This window comes from Micromys minutus (genome assembly GCF_963924665.1).
Source record: "Micromys minutus genome assembly, chromosome: 14".
NCBI lineage: Eukaryota > Metazoa > Chordata > Mammalia > Rodentia > Muridae > Micromys > Micromys minutus.
This window is the reverse complement of record NC_137983.1, coordinates 52,252,834-52,263,823: the sequence shown is the minus strand read 5'-3', so window position 1 is coordinate 52,263,823 and position 10,990 is coordinate 52,252,834. Positions and strand designations below refer to the sequence as shown.

Here is a 10,990-nt window from a genome sequence, read left to right as displayed (position 1 = left end):
TGTTGTCCCTACATGTGCTCTTCATAGATTAAATACCCCTACTTCCTCTCCGTCAGAGGAAAGAGTGTAAGCCTGGGTCCTGTTGCCCATGTCATGAGGAGAGTGGGGGGTAATCCGCGATGCTCGGGACACTGTTTAAGCAGTGGGGTCCTCTAAGTCACACCTCTGGGGGAGGTTCTGAGGTCTACAAGTAGGTTTGTCTCATTGGGGGAAATCCAGTAGCCACAAACACCGTGGCACCTGCACTGTAGCCAGGCCTGTGCCATGAATCTGAAGAGACTGGAGATTAAGCATGACACCTTTCCTAAAGTATCCCTGCCCTAGATGAGGAAAGAGTAAGGAACGGGAGAACAAGGCTGTCTACAGTCAACAGGATGAACTAATCGCACACATTTGCAGAGACCCAGGGTCAAGAGCTTCATGCACTTCAATCATGCAATCCCATGACAGTCCTCGGGCCCAGGATGCTGCTGTCCCCCTTGCAGCCAGGCCGGGAGAGCCTGAGCCCTGTGGCTGCCCAAGTGACAAGCACTGAGAGTGAAACCCAAGGTTTGACCCCAGCACCGCAGCTCCAGCGCCTGCAACACTCTCTGCCCCAGAGAGCTGTCTCTAGAGTATGTTGGATGCCACAACTGCTGTGGAGAGCCCCTGGAAAACATCCCAGAAGGCCAGCAGAGCCAGGGAAGGCGAACCAGATAACAAGTAACTGGAAGAAATCATTTCTCTGCTAACAAGTATCAATGAAGCTCCGTTGTTCTTACTAGTGTGTTTCACTGTGACAAATCACACGTGTGTACCATACTTTGAATATCACACATGTCTCTATCATGCTTTGGGGTATCCACACTCCCAGCCTCCCTTCCTTGCCCCCACTTTACCCCCTCACATGTCTGTGGTTCCCCTCCTAGCTCCTGGTGATATTCTGTATTTCTCCTCCACCCCCACCCTGCCGCCTTTACTCCAAGTGAGAGAAGTCGTGTAATGTCTGGCTCTATGAAGGCGGCCTGTTTGGCCTAACATGATGACTTGTAGCCACAGTCCTGCACAAAGCACAGATCCATTCTTCTCTATGGCCGAATGGAGCGGCACTGTGTGTATTTTGTTCCTCCATCCTTCTGTTGCGGGCACCTCGGCTGCTGGAGAACTTGTCTATGTGAATCAGCATAGCAACAGGCATGGCTGTGCGGGTCTTCGTGTCATGTGCAGGGCAGGACAGCCGGTCATTTGGACAACCACCAGGAGTCAGTCCACACCTTCCACATGTTGGCTTGGAAGTCAACCATGCCGGGACGTCATACTGAACTTCATGTTTGAATGAGTGTCGGCTTACTTGTTCTTTTGTTAGGTTTCTCTGAGTTCTTTACATATTCTGGATATTAGCCATCTTTCCTATAGTATATAGTATATAGGTATAGTATAGCCAACATATGTTTGCCCTATTCTGTAGTCTGGCTCTCCACTCCGCCAGTCATTTCCCTTGCTGTGCAGGAACATTTTCATGTCATCATTGGCCAATCAATCACAGTTTCTGTTTTAGGGGTATTGGCATCCCAGCCAGGAAGTTGTTGCTTTTCTCTAGCATTTCAGAGACTGGGGGTTGTTCCATGAAGACTCTGGTGTTTCTCGTTGGTTTTTATCTAGGGTGTGCCAAATGGCTCTAGGAAACTGAATAGTTGCACATGAAAGACTGAAACAAGTCCCCTGCCTCTCATCCTGTGCAGAGGTCACTGAGAATCAGTCTTTCTTGAGAGATGGGGAGAACTGGCTGGAAAGCTATAGGGCTCACAGGACTGAAGGACACTGGAAGGGCAATGACAGAAAATGGACTCAGTCAATGACAAGGACAGGCCACAGCAAGGCCACGCCACAGGCAAGTCCCTCCCATTCTGAGCAGGGAACACCACCACTGCCTTTGGGTCACTCACCCAAGAGAAAAAGCCATCAGCTCTAGTTGACAAGGCCCACTGGCTGTCCTCAGGGCAGAGGAAAGGTGTAGATCCCATTATGCAAGGTCATACACCAGGGTCCCCTCCCCCATCCAGGTAAGAAAAAAAGTGAAACAAAACTAGGGGGCAGGGAAGGGTTCCCAAGGGGGTAAGAGGTACATGGCTGCCAGCAACCATCCCCCACCCTAGTGAAGATGAATGATAACATGTTCATGAGAATTACCTTCTACAGAATCGGCAGTCCCCCACATTAGCTGAGTCAGCAGGGAGCCGTCAGGGTGCTCCGAGGAACTCTCGTAGGCAGGTGGCCCTATAGTAGACCCCCCCTGGATGAGGTGGCTGAGCAGAGATTTGACTGGGGGTGGGGAGGTAGGTACAGGAGAAGAAGAGTGGGTGCCTGCTGGGAGGGCAGGGGTGCAGAAGGGGCCAAACCCGTTCAGCTGCATGATTCACATGCACTGGTCATACTCAGGGTGCTGTGTGTTGCAAGGTGCTGACGCCCCTCAGTGAATGCACGGAAGCTTCACATGTACAGGAGCACGAGAAGGCTGCGCTGACAGCCATGGCATCTCTAGCATTTCTTGCTTCTGCACCTATGTTCTAGGTGATTTATACATTTTGAGGGAAAAGCTCTTAGAACATGGACCCTACTGGGGTACTCTTCAGACTGAAGTTGGGGTGCTGGTGGGTTGCAGTACCCTTTGAGATCAGGGAGGCCTCCCAGGCTCACTGGTTCCTGGCAGAACTCAGTGTCTTGTAACGTAAGACTAGGGTCCTCTTGTTTTGCTGCCTGAAAACAGGACTTGGTCTTATTATAGAAACCATTTGCTATTCCCTACCAGGTGGCCCTCCCCATATTCCAGGATTAGCCTCAGATTTACTACAGTCTTGTTTTAGCCTCCCTAGTGCTGGGATTACCTGACTGAGCCGCCACATCAGGCCTGAAACATCCTACAACTTTGTCAGAGCTTGGTTTTGAATTAATGGTAAATATGTAGGAGTCGAGGAAACAGAACAGGGAAGGCAACGATCATCTTTCAGAACGAAAATGACCGGGGAGAAAGAAGGCACAGTGCACGGGTACAGATCCTGTGCAGCCTACGCTGTAAGCACCAGTGCTCTGTGGACCTCAATAACTTCACAGATCAGTGACTTCATGGGCGTTTGTTGTACGGTCAGTCCCTCGGGGCTGTGTTAAGGCCCAGGGAAGGAGACTGAGAACATGACAGAGTCAAGTGCCTCATGACCCCAGCCCCCAGGAGCTTCTTAAAGAAACCCCAGCACGGGTCAGTACTTACAAGTGTGGAAACAGGAAGAAAAGGCAAAGGGTGTAGTGAGGCTTTTGGAATTCTGGTTTAAGAAAAAGCACAGAAATATTATAAAAATATGCTTACATTTTAATCCCAGGCGTGGGGATAAGGGGCTGCTTTGGGCTGTCAGCAGCAGCTGACTGTGATTTGCCTCGTGCTCAGCAGGGGTGTGATGTTGCCAGTGGCAGTTTCTGGGGTCATGTGATGTTTGGAACGCTGGGAACTTTTCAGAGGGTAGGTAAATGCTGGATCCCCGTGAGGCAGGGTTGGTGATTGTTCAGGGGGTTGTTTGCAGTTTGTTAGTAGTCATGCTCAAAGAAGAAATGAAATGACAGAAATTACATTCAGGGATCTCTCTCTTTCTCTCCTCTCTCCTTCTTTCTCTCCTGTCTAGTGATGGGACGTAAAACCAGGAGAATAAAGGGTGGAAAAAGAAGATCCCACAAGGTTGCAAAGGGGCTGTAAGTGGCCATCCTCATATCAAGACTTGGGTGAATCATGTCATCCTGTCTTTTCAAACAGTAATGCAAATGTATTTGTTTGGCAAAATTAAAGCAAAATTTTTCACATTACAAAATTAATTGTAATACAGGAAACACACTTTCAACACTCTTACAGGAATTTGTAGAAGAAACCAGATCTCCCTTGGCCTTTCTCCTGCAAATACCACTCCTAGAGAAGATGGAAGTCTGACATTGCCATCTGCATGCTCTGTTCACACCTTGAGAACATGTCTTCTGGGGTCTGAGTATCAGGAAACATTCTGGGACTTGCAAAGATCCACTGACCAGCGTGCCCTGGCTTCCTGCCTGTGTGGCTTTATTCCCAAGGACCAGTCTTGAAGGATGTGCTGTATGGTTCCACTGAGGGAGGGAGGGCTGTGTGACACTGGGAGGAGCCACAGGTCAGGGATTGTTCAGAGGTCACAGGAATGCCACCCTCAGGCAGAGTTGGCAATCTTTTCCAGATCTGGGAGAAAAGCCTCAAGCTCCTGTGGTGTGAGAAATATGGGAAATCTTAGAGAGGGAATGGAGTTACTTGGGAACACTATACAATGATGATGTAACAACTAGATCTAGGGTTCTTGCACCCCAACAAGGGCAGCGCATATCAAGAAATGACTACTTCCTAAGCATCCATACCCTCTGGGTACTCTGGCTGTGCCCTTTCTGCTTAATGCTGACTGTGCCCAGTGCACCATTTTCCTTTGAGTTGGGAAACAGAATCACCCTGGTGATCTTCTGGCTTCCAACCCACAGATAGATTCATGGGTCCTTGTGTACCAACCCTACATGACCCCATTGTGTTGAAAGGGAACCTGCAGTGTGAGGTCCTTGGTCACCTTCTTCTGCAAGGCCTTCAAACTGAGAATAGTACTAACTTACTGTTCTGCCCGATGCCTTCCTCCTGACTCTGATCTACTCACTCAAAGGCTCAAGCACGGGTAAGAGAAGGCTGGCTCTCTCTCCCCAAATGCTGTGTTCCTGATCTGATGCTCTATCTCTGCCTTGGCCTAGTTTCTCTTGGAGTCACAGTCTGAGTACTTTAAGGAAGAGCAGAAATGGTAGTTGGGGCTCTCCCTGCCCCTAAGCCTCACCCTCCACCTCTGTGTGCCATGACCAGTACAAAGGGCAGGGAAAGGAGATACATATCAGCACAACATGGATGTCAGGGGCTCATGGTCAGTCGGGAAAATGGACCGGCATGGTGGCACTACCCAGCTGCTTCAGAATCCTCCATGTGGATAAACAGCAGCACTAGTGAGGAACATGGGGTGCTGGACCCGGAGAGCGAGGTGGAGGAGACCAGCACTTGCCCTCAACAAGGGCAGGAGGGCAGATCTTGAGCAATTCACTCCCTTTTCAGAACAATCCAAGAGGTAGGTGGTGTCACAGTCCCCAACACATGATGGGGCTTGAGTCCTGAGGGATTTGTTGAAGGGCATCTGGTTCCTCTGCCTGGCACCAGAGCCACATTTGTGGTTCTCTTCCATCTCCCTTCAGGAAGGATGAGGCTGGAGGGAAAGCTTTGGGAAGAGGCTCCAGTCCAGCCTTTGCATGTCCCGGGGCTGAACAGGTGACAGACTGACTTAATGCCACTGGGTCATGGGTGAGTAGGTTTGGTGAGTGGGAGTAGGGCTGGAATGCCCATAACTGAGAGACATCATGTGACTGTAAAAAGTACCCACTTCTAGACTGCCTAGGATGTTCATATAGGGCCCTATTCATATGTGGCTATTCATATGTTTTACCTTAACAGAAAAAAAAATTATAGCATATGAGCTTTGTCTTCTGAAATTGGAATCAGAATAGTAGAATATTAGCACATAAAATTCTCTCTCTCATTCTAGGACAGTAATTTAATGTGATAAAAATTATGTGACATTAAACAGTTTGATTTCAGAGTCATCAGCCTGGTCACACAGCTATCACATAGCTGTGTGATATCTTTGGGACATCCTGCCTTCCCAACGGAATTGACCTTATTAAACACCAACTGTCCATTCACCTCAGCCCCTGGCACCCACAGTCCACTCAGCTGCTATGACTTTGGTGGCTCTAGGGGTCTTATACTTTTATAAATGAAATCCTATAATCCTTCTCACTTCATTTACCCAATGTCTTTAGTAAAGTGTGTGTGTGTGCGTGTGTGGTGTCTGTGCATGCGCTTGTGAGCTTGTGGTAACTGTACAACTGTGTGTGTAAAAGCCCCACATAAGCTGATGTTAGGTGTTCTCCTCTACCGCTCCCCACCTCTTATTCTGAGACAAATCCTTACTGAACCTGGAAATGGATGTTCCTTTTAGACTTGCTGGGCGGCGGGCCCCAGGATCTGCCTGCCTCTGCCTCCCCAGTGCTGGAGACACATGCCCACATATTGTGTTGTTCCTCATGTGCTGGACATCTGACCTCAGGTCCCCATGTTTACCAATGGAGCCACCCTCCTTCCTTCCCTGTTCTTCTCATGGCCTTGAACTCCTCAATCCCCTGCCTCCACCTTCCGAGGGTTGAGATTTCAGGGGACACTTCCAATCTAGCTTCCAATTTTTGAAAACATGTATTTTTGGCATTTTATTTTTTAAAAATCTTTTTTTTTTTTTTTTTTTTTTTGGTATAAGTTCTTACTCTGTGAGGGAGACTGGCCTTAAGTTCCTGATTTCATTGCCTCGGCCTCCCAAGTGTTAGAATTCTAGGCAGGTGCTGCCGTATTCAACACGTTCTGAGTACACTGAGGTCATTTCCAGTTAAAACTGATATATTCTTACAAATTACAATAAATGGAAGATATTTTAAGGAAAAACATTCTGTCTTCCTATTTGTATGAGTAATGGGGCAAGAGAGACCATTTTCCTTATTTTCTGGAAAGGACCCATAAATAGAACGTTCTTTAAAAAGCCATGTTATATAATATCCAAGAGGCTCTCTCAAGCAAAAAGCACAAATTTCCTTGAATAATGAGAAATTGCTAATGACCATCCAACTCCTATTTCAGATTGCCTGCCATTTATTTAGTTTGTCAGAAGAATCACAACAGTTTACATTAAAATTACTCTCCAAGCAATAGGTACGACAGATTAGATTGTTTTCATTTACTTTCTTGGTAATTTTACACACCACAGAACTTGGTTTTGTTTTTCTTTTTAAGAAAACGAATTAAAATCATTGATCTTTTAGAAGCTAAGATGGGGAGTGTAGAAAAATTGAAGAATTCCTAGCATACTTTTTTTAAACATAGTTTCTGAAAAATAAGAGGAAGATAAGATGCTGAGAAGCAAACTAACCCCTAAATGTCTCATTTGGGGGTCAGGCAGTAAACAGAGACCCAGGAGGCACCAGGGACCCTCTGATCCTTGAGGAAGCAAAGACCAATGGTGTAGGGGAGGCAAAACTTCAGAGGCCCTTCAAGGAGAAGTCCTGGATGAGGCTGTATCTACAGAGATTGGCTGATGAGACCGATGCCAATGGGGGGAGGCTGGAATTTTGGGGGCCCAAAGGCAGCTCTTGAGCTAGCTTTAGTTGTTTGAATAGCCTTCCTTGGCCACCTCTGTGTCAGAAGCAATGTCCTGTGATTAGTAAACATCTTTCAGAATCTACTGACTTAGCTTTCCCCAACCCCAAAGCTAAGCATAACATCAGATGGCACCTCAGGCCTAGAGAAAAGCTCCCACATCTTGCTGTAACCATCTTTCTAATGTACCTACCAATGTGTTTTAAACTTGGCTGGATTTATGATTTTGTTTGGTAAAACTATAAAGCTTCATGAAAGTGTTCACCAGCTATGGTGCACACTTTTAATCTCATGACTTGGAAGATTTGGAAAGCAGAGGCAGGTGGATCGTGAATTTAGGGCTAGCCTGGATGTGCTAGGCTTTTACATTTTAATTAATTTATTTTTATTTTGTCAATTTGACACAAATCTAAAGGTACCTGGGAAGAAGGAATCTCAACTGAGAAACTGGTCTGTGGGCAAGTCTGGCAGGCATTTTCTTGATTGATGCTTGACTTAGGAGGGCCCAGCCCACAGGGACAGTGCCACCTCTGGTCAGGCCATACTGTGTGGTACAAAAAAGCAGGCTGAGCAAAGCAGGAAGGGCAAGCCAGTAAGCAGCGTTCCTCCATGGCCTCTGCTCCAGTTCCCGCCTGTAGGTTTCCACCCTGACTTCCCTCAGTGATAGAGTATGGGCTGAGAGTTGTAAAATTACAAACCCTTTCCTCCCCACGACACTTTTGGCCAGAGTGCTTAATCATAGCTAAAGAAACCTGAACCAAGCCCCCTGGGCTACGCAGTGAAACCCTGTCTCAGAATAAATGAATAAACTCTGGTATCACCCACACATACCTCCGAGGTACATTCCAGGGAAGTGTTGCAGAACCTGGCTGCTAGCGTGATCTGAAGGGCACCCACAGAGTGTTACATAGTCACAGGAACCCTGGATGGACTGCTGTCGACCGTAAGCTTTTCCTTTCCTTGGCAAGGGCTTCCCGGCCTCCCTTGTTCTAGCTGCTGAAACTCACTGGCTGAAGTGGCAGTCTATGTGTAATTTAATCTTTTCTCAATTTGTCGAGAACCAGTACATACAAGATCCCTAGCTGTGCCAAAGAGTGGAAGATCGATGACGGTAGTCATCCCCAGCAAAGCCTTCCTCACCAGCTCAGGGCTCAGCACGCCATAACCGCCAGCTCCAAGAAGCCCTGGTGGGGAATGCTTGGGACACAGAGAGCATCTCAGGCAAGCATCATTAAAAAAAAAAAAAACTTCCCCGAGTGATTATCCTAACGAGGGTTAGACAAGCTACCCTGAGCAAACGAGTACATGGTCTCACCGGTGCCACCAAACTTAATGGCAGAAGCCATTACCTGCAACCAAAGGAAACTGAAAAGATGGAGGGGAGGGGGGCCTTACCAAAGAGAGATGATCAAATAAGGGTTTATTCTGAAGAAGATTCCAGACAAACGGTCAGGGAGCTGGACGGGATTGTATGGGGCACAGGGAATAAGATGACCTTCTCTTGTTGGGCATGCATGCTGTCTTGGGGCACAGCAGCTGTGGCTGCCAGAGGCTCTTATGGGAATATGGCTTACTGGTGCTCTTTGTGGACGGTGGCAGGCATATGAAGAGTGTGGCAGAGGGAACGCTTCGGGGCCTCCAAACTCAGCCTTTAGTGGTTCTGTAATGTTCATTTTGTCTCCCGAGAAACTGAACTGTGTGAAGGAGCCCAGGCTAGCTCACTAAGTTGTAAGAAGCCATCTGAAAAGAATAACCTGCTCTCCCAACCCCCAGTTCTCACCTCAGGGACACTGCACATGTGACTATGGAGACGCCACTACCTTGGCAGAGCCTCCAGAAGAATATAGTAACTTAGGGACTTAGCCAACACCAGGGAGGGCAGAAGCACCTGCCAAGCCTAGGAGAACCGGCCAGCACTGACTCCCTTCTGCTTCAACACCTCCTGCATGGGAAGTGGCTCCTTACACAGCAATGACTAACAGGTTCATGGAATGAGTCGGAGTTTCTGTTATTTTAACTGCGTCCTAACTTTATTTTTCTGTGGGTTTCAAGTTAAAGTGATGGCATCTGTTGGTAATGGAAAACCCAACTCACCTGGTATTGCGTTGACTCTTTACCAATTTTCTGGTTAGGATGGGTTAATGGGTCTATGACACCCTAGGGTCTTCTCACTTCAGTGATGCTTCTGTACCCGGCGAGAATACATCCCTCAGGTTACCCTCTCTGGCCCTCTGGTGCCTGAAAGGAGATTGTAAAGCAGTAGCATCACCTCCAGGCACAGCGTCCATTTCTTGAAAGAAAAACTCATTTTCTTAAAGAGCAAGCAAGCCTTCACTCAGCACCCTCCCAGCATTAGCAAGTGGCTGACTTGCGAGTGAATGGCGTCAGCTGGAGAAAGCCAGAGTCCCAAGCCCCAGGAAGGGTGAAGGCTTAGAGGATGAAGTCACTGCTGCACCCCCAGGGAAGGGTTTTGCTCTGTATGAAGAATGAGCAGGGCACGGGGGCTCACTCCTGTACTCCCAACACGTCAGAGGCTGAGGCAGGAAGTTTGGATGGAGTTTGAGGCCAGCCTAGGATGATGGTTCTGTCTCAAAAATCCAAACAAGCAAAAGGGAAAGAAGGAATGGGACATGGCTCTGAGAAGAACATTCTCTAAGGAGAGGGAGGCTTTATCTGGAGACAGGTCTGTGCCAGGAATGCCCACTGCAATTGTAACGGGCCAGCAGAAGCCTACGATTTGGCCTAGCAGTACAAGGTTATGGTAGGAAAGAGACGGTATCACCAGAGACATGAATAGTGCAGTCAGGACCACAGGACTGCGGGTGTAGAGGCCAGCTGCCAGTCCCTGGACATGAAGGCCTGCTGTCCTCAAGAGTCCACACCACAGCTAGGAGTGCCAATGCCTGCCAAGTCCACCAGGCTCACAGCAAATCCAGGAAGGCCAGAGAGAAAACGCTTTGCCCTGAGGCTGGCTCGGTGTCTGTCGCTGATGCTACGCTGTGAGACAATGGTGTAGAACTTAGGTGGAGAACAAAGCAGAAAACTGTGGGTGGCTCAGGAGGTCAGTTTAGTCACCGGCACTGTTGCCATCCGTGTCTAATCCAAACCAGAACAATGCCAGCTCCTCTCCACACCCTGTCAGAACGGTCTCCAATAGATTCCCAGTCCCCAGGTCTGGTGCTCCTGACCTGCATGCAGATCCCTGATCTCTGGTTCTACAGCTGTCTGAAGCTAAAGGAAGGGATATAGAACCAGTATACATCAGATAGACTAGGGCTGAGCCCAACGACCCTCCCTGGGGGTGATATAGCTGTAGGGTAGAAGCAGGAAGCACTTGATAGGGGTCTGGACTACAGGACTGGGGAGGGTCTTGCCAGAGGCCGGTTCCGGAAGGCAGGGCAGAGATGGGCCCCAGCAGCAGGTAGGAAAGTAATGAGTCAGGACAGCTGGATCAGGACATGCTTGGTTTGGTCTCCAAGGGAGGAAGTCCCAAAATGGGTGGTGGTGTCCGCACCCCGTAGCCACCTGAGGAGTCTGTGTCTTCTGTTCATCCCAAGGCAGGAGGTTGTGACCTGCGGGCCCAGGGACCCAGGCCCACGGCACCCGCCATCGTGTCCTGGGCTCAGGGCCAGGCTTCCTTTTTAGAACAGAGTGAACCAGGGGTGGGGGAACCAGCACCCGACAAGCCACGTGGGGGCGATGACAGCGCCCTCCCGCCCCGCAGGG

The 10,990-nt window shown here is 48.7% G+C and overlaps 1 long non-coding RNA gene across 1 annotated transcript; it reads right to left on the bottom strand.

Annotated features, from left to right (window-relative positions):
• Window positions 1-3,902: 3,902 nt before the first annotated feature.
• On the bottom strand, window positions 3,903-10,925 carry LOC308429584. The gene is made up of 3 exons (XR_013975328.1): window positions 10,790-10,925; window positions 9,359-9,502; window positions 3,903-4,247 (listed from the first exon to the last, which is right to left on the bottom strand). It is a non-coding gene; the product is annotated as an uncharacterized lncRNA (long non-coding RNA).
• Window positions 10,926-10,990: the final 65 nt, after the last annotated feature.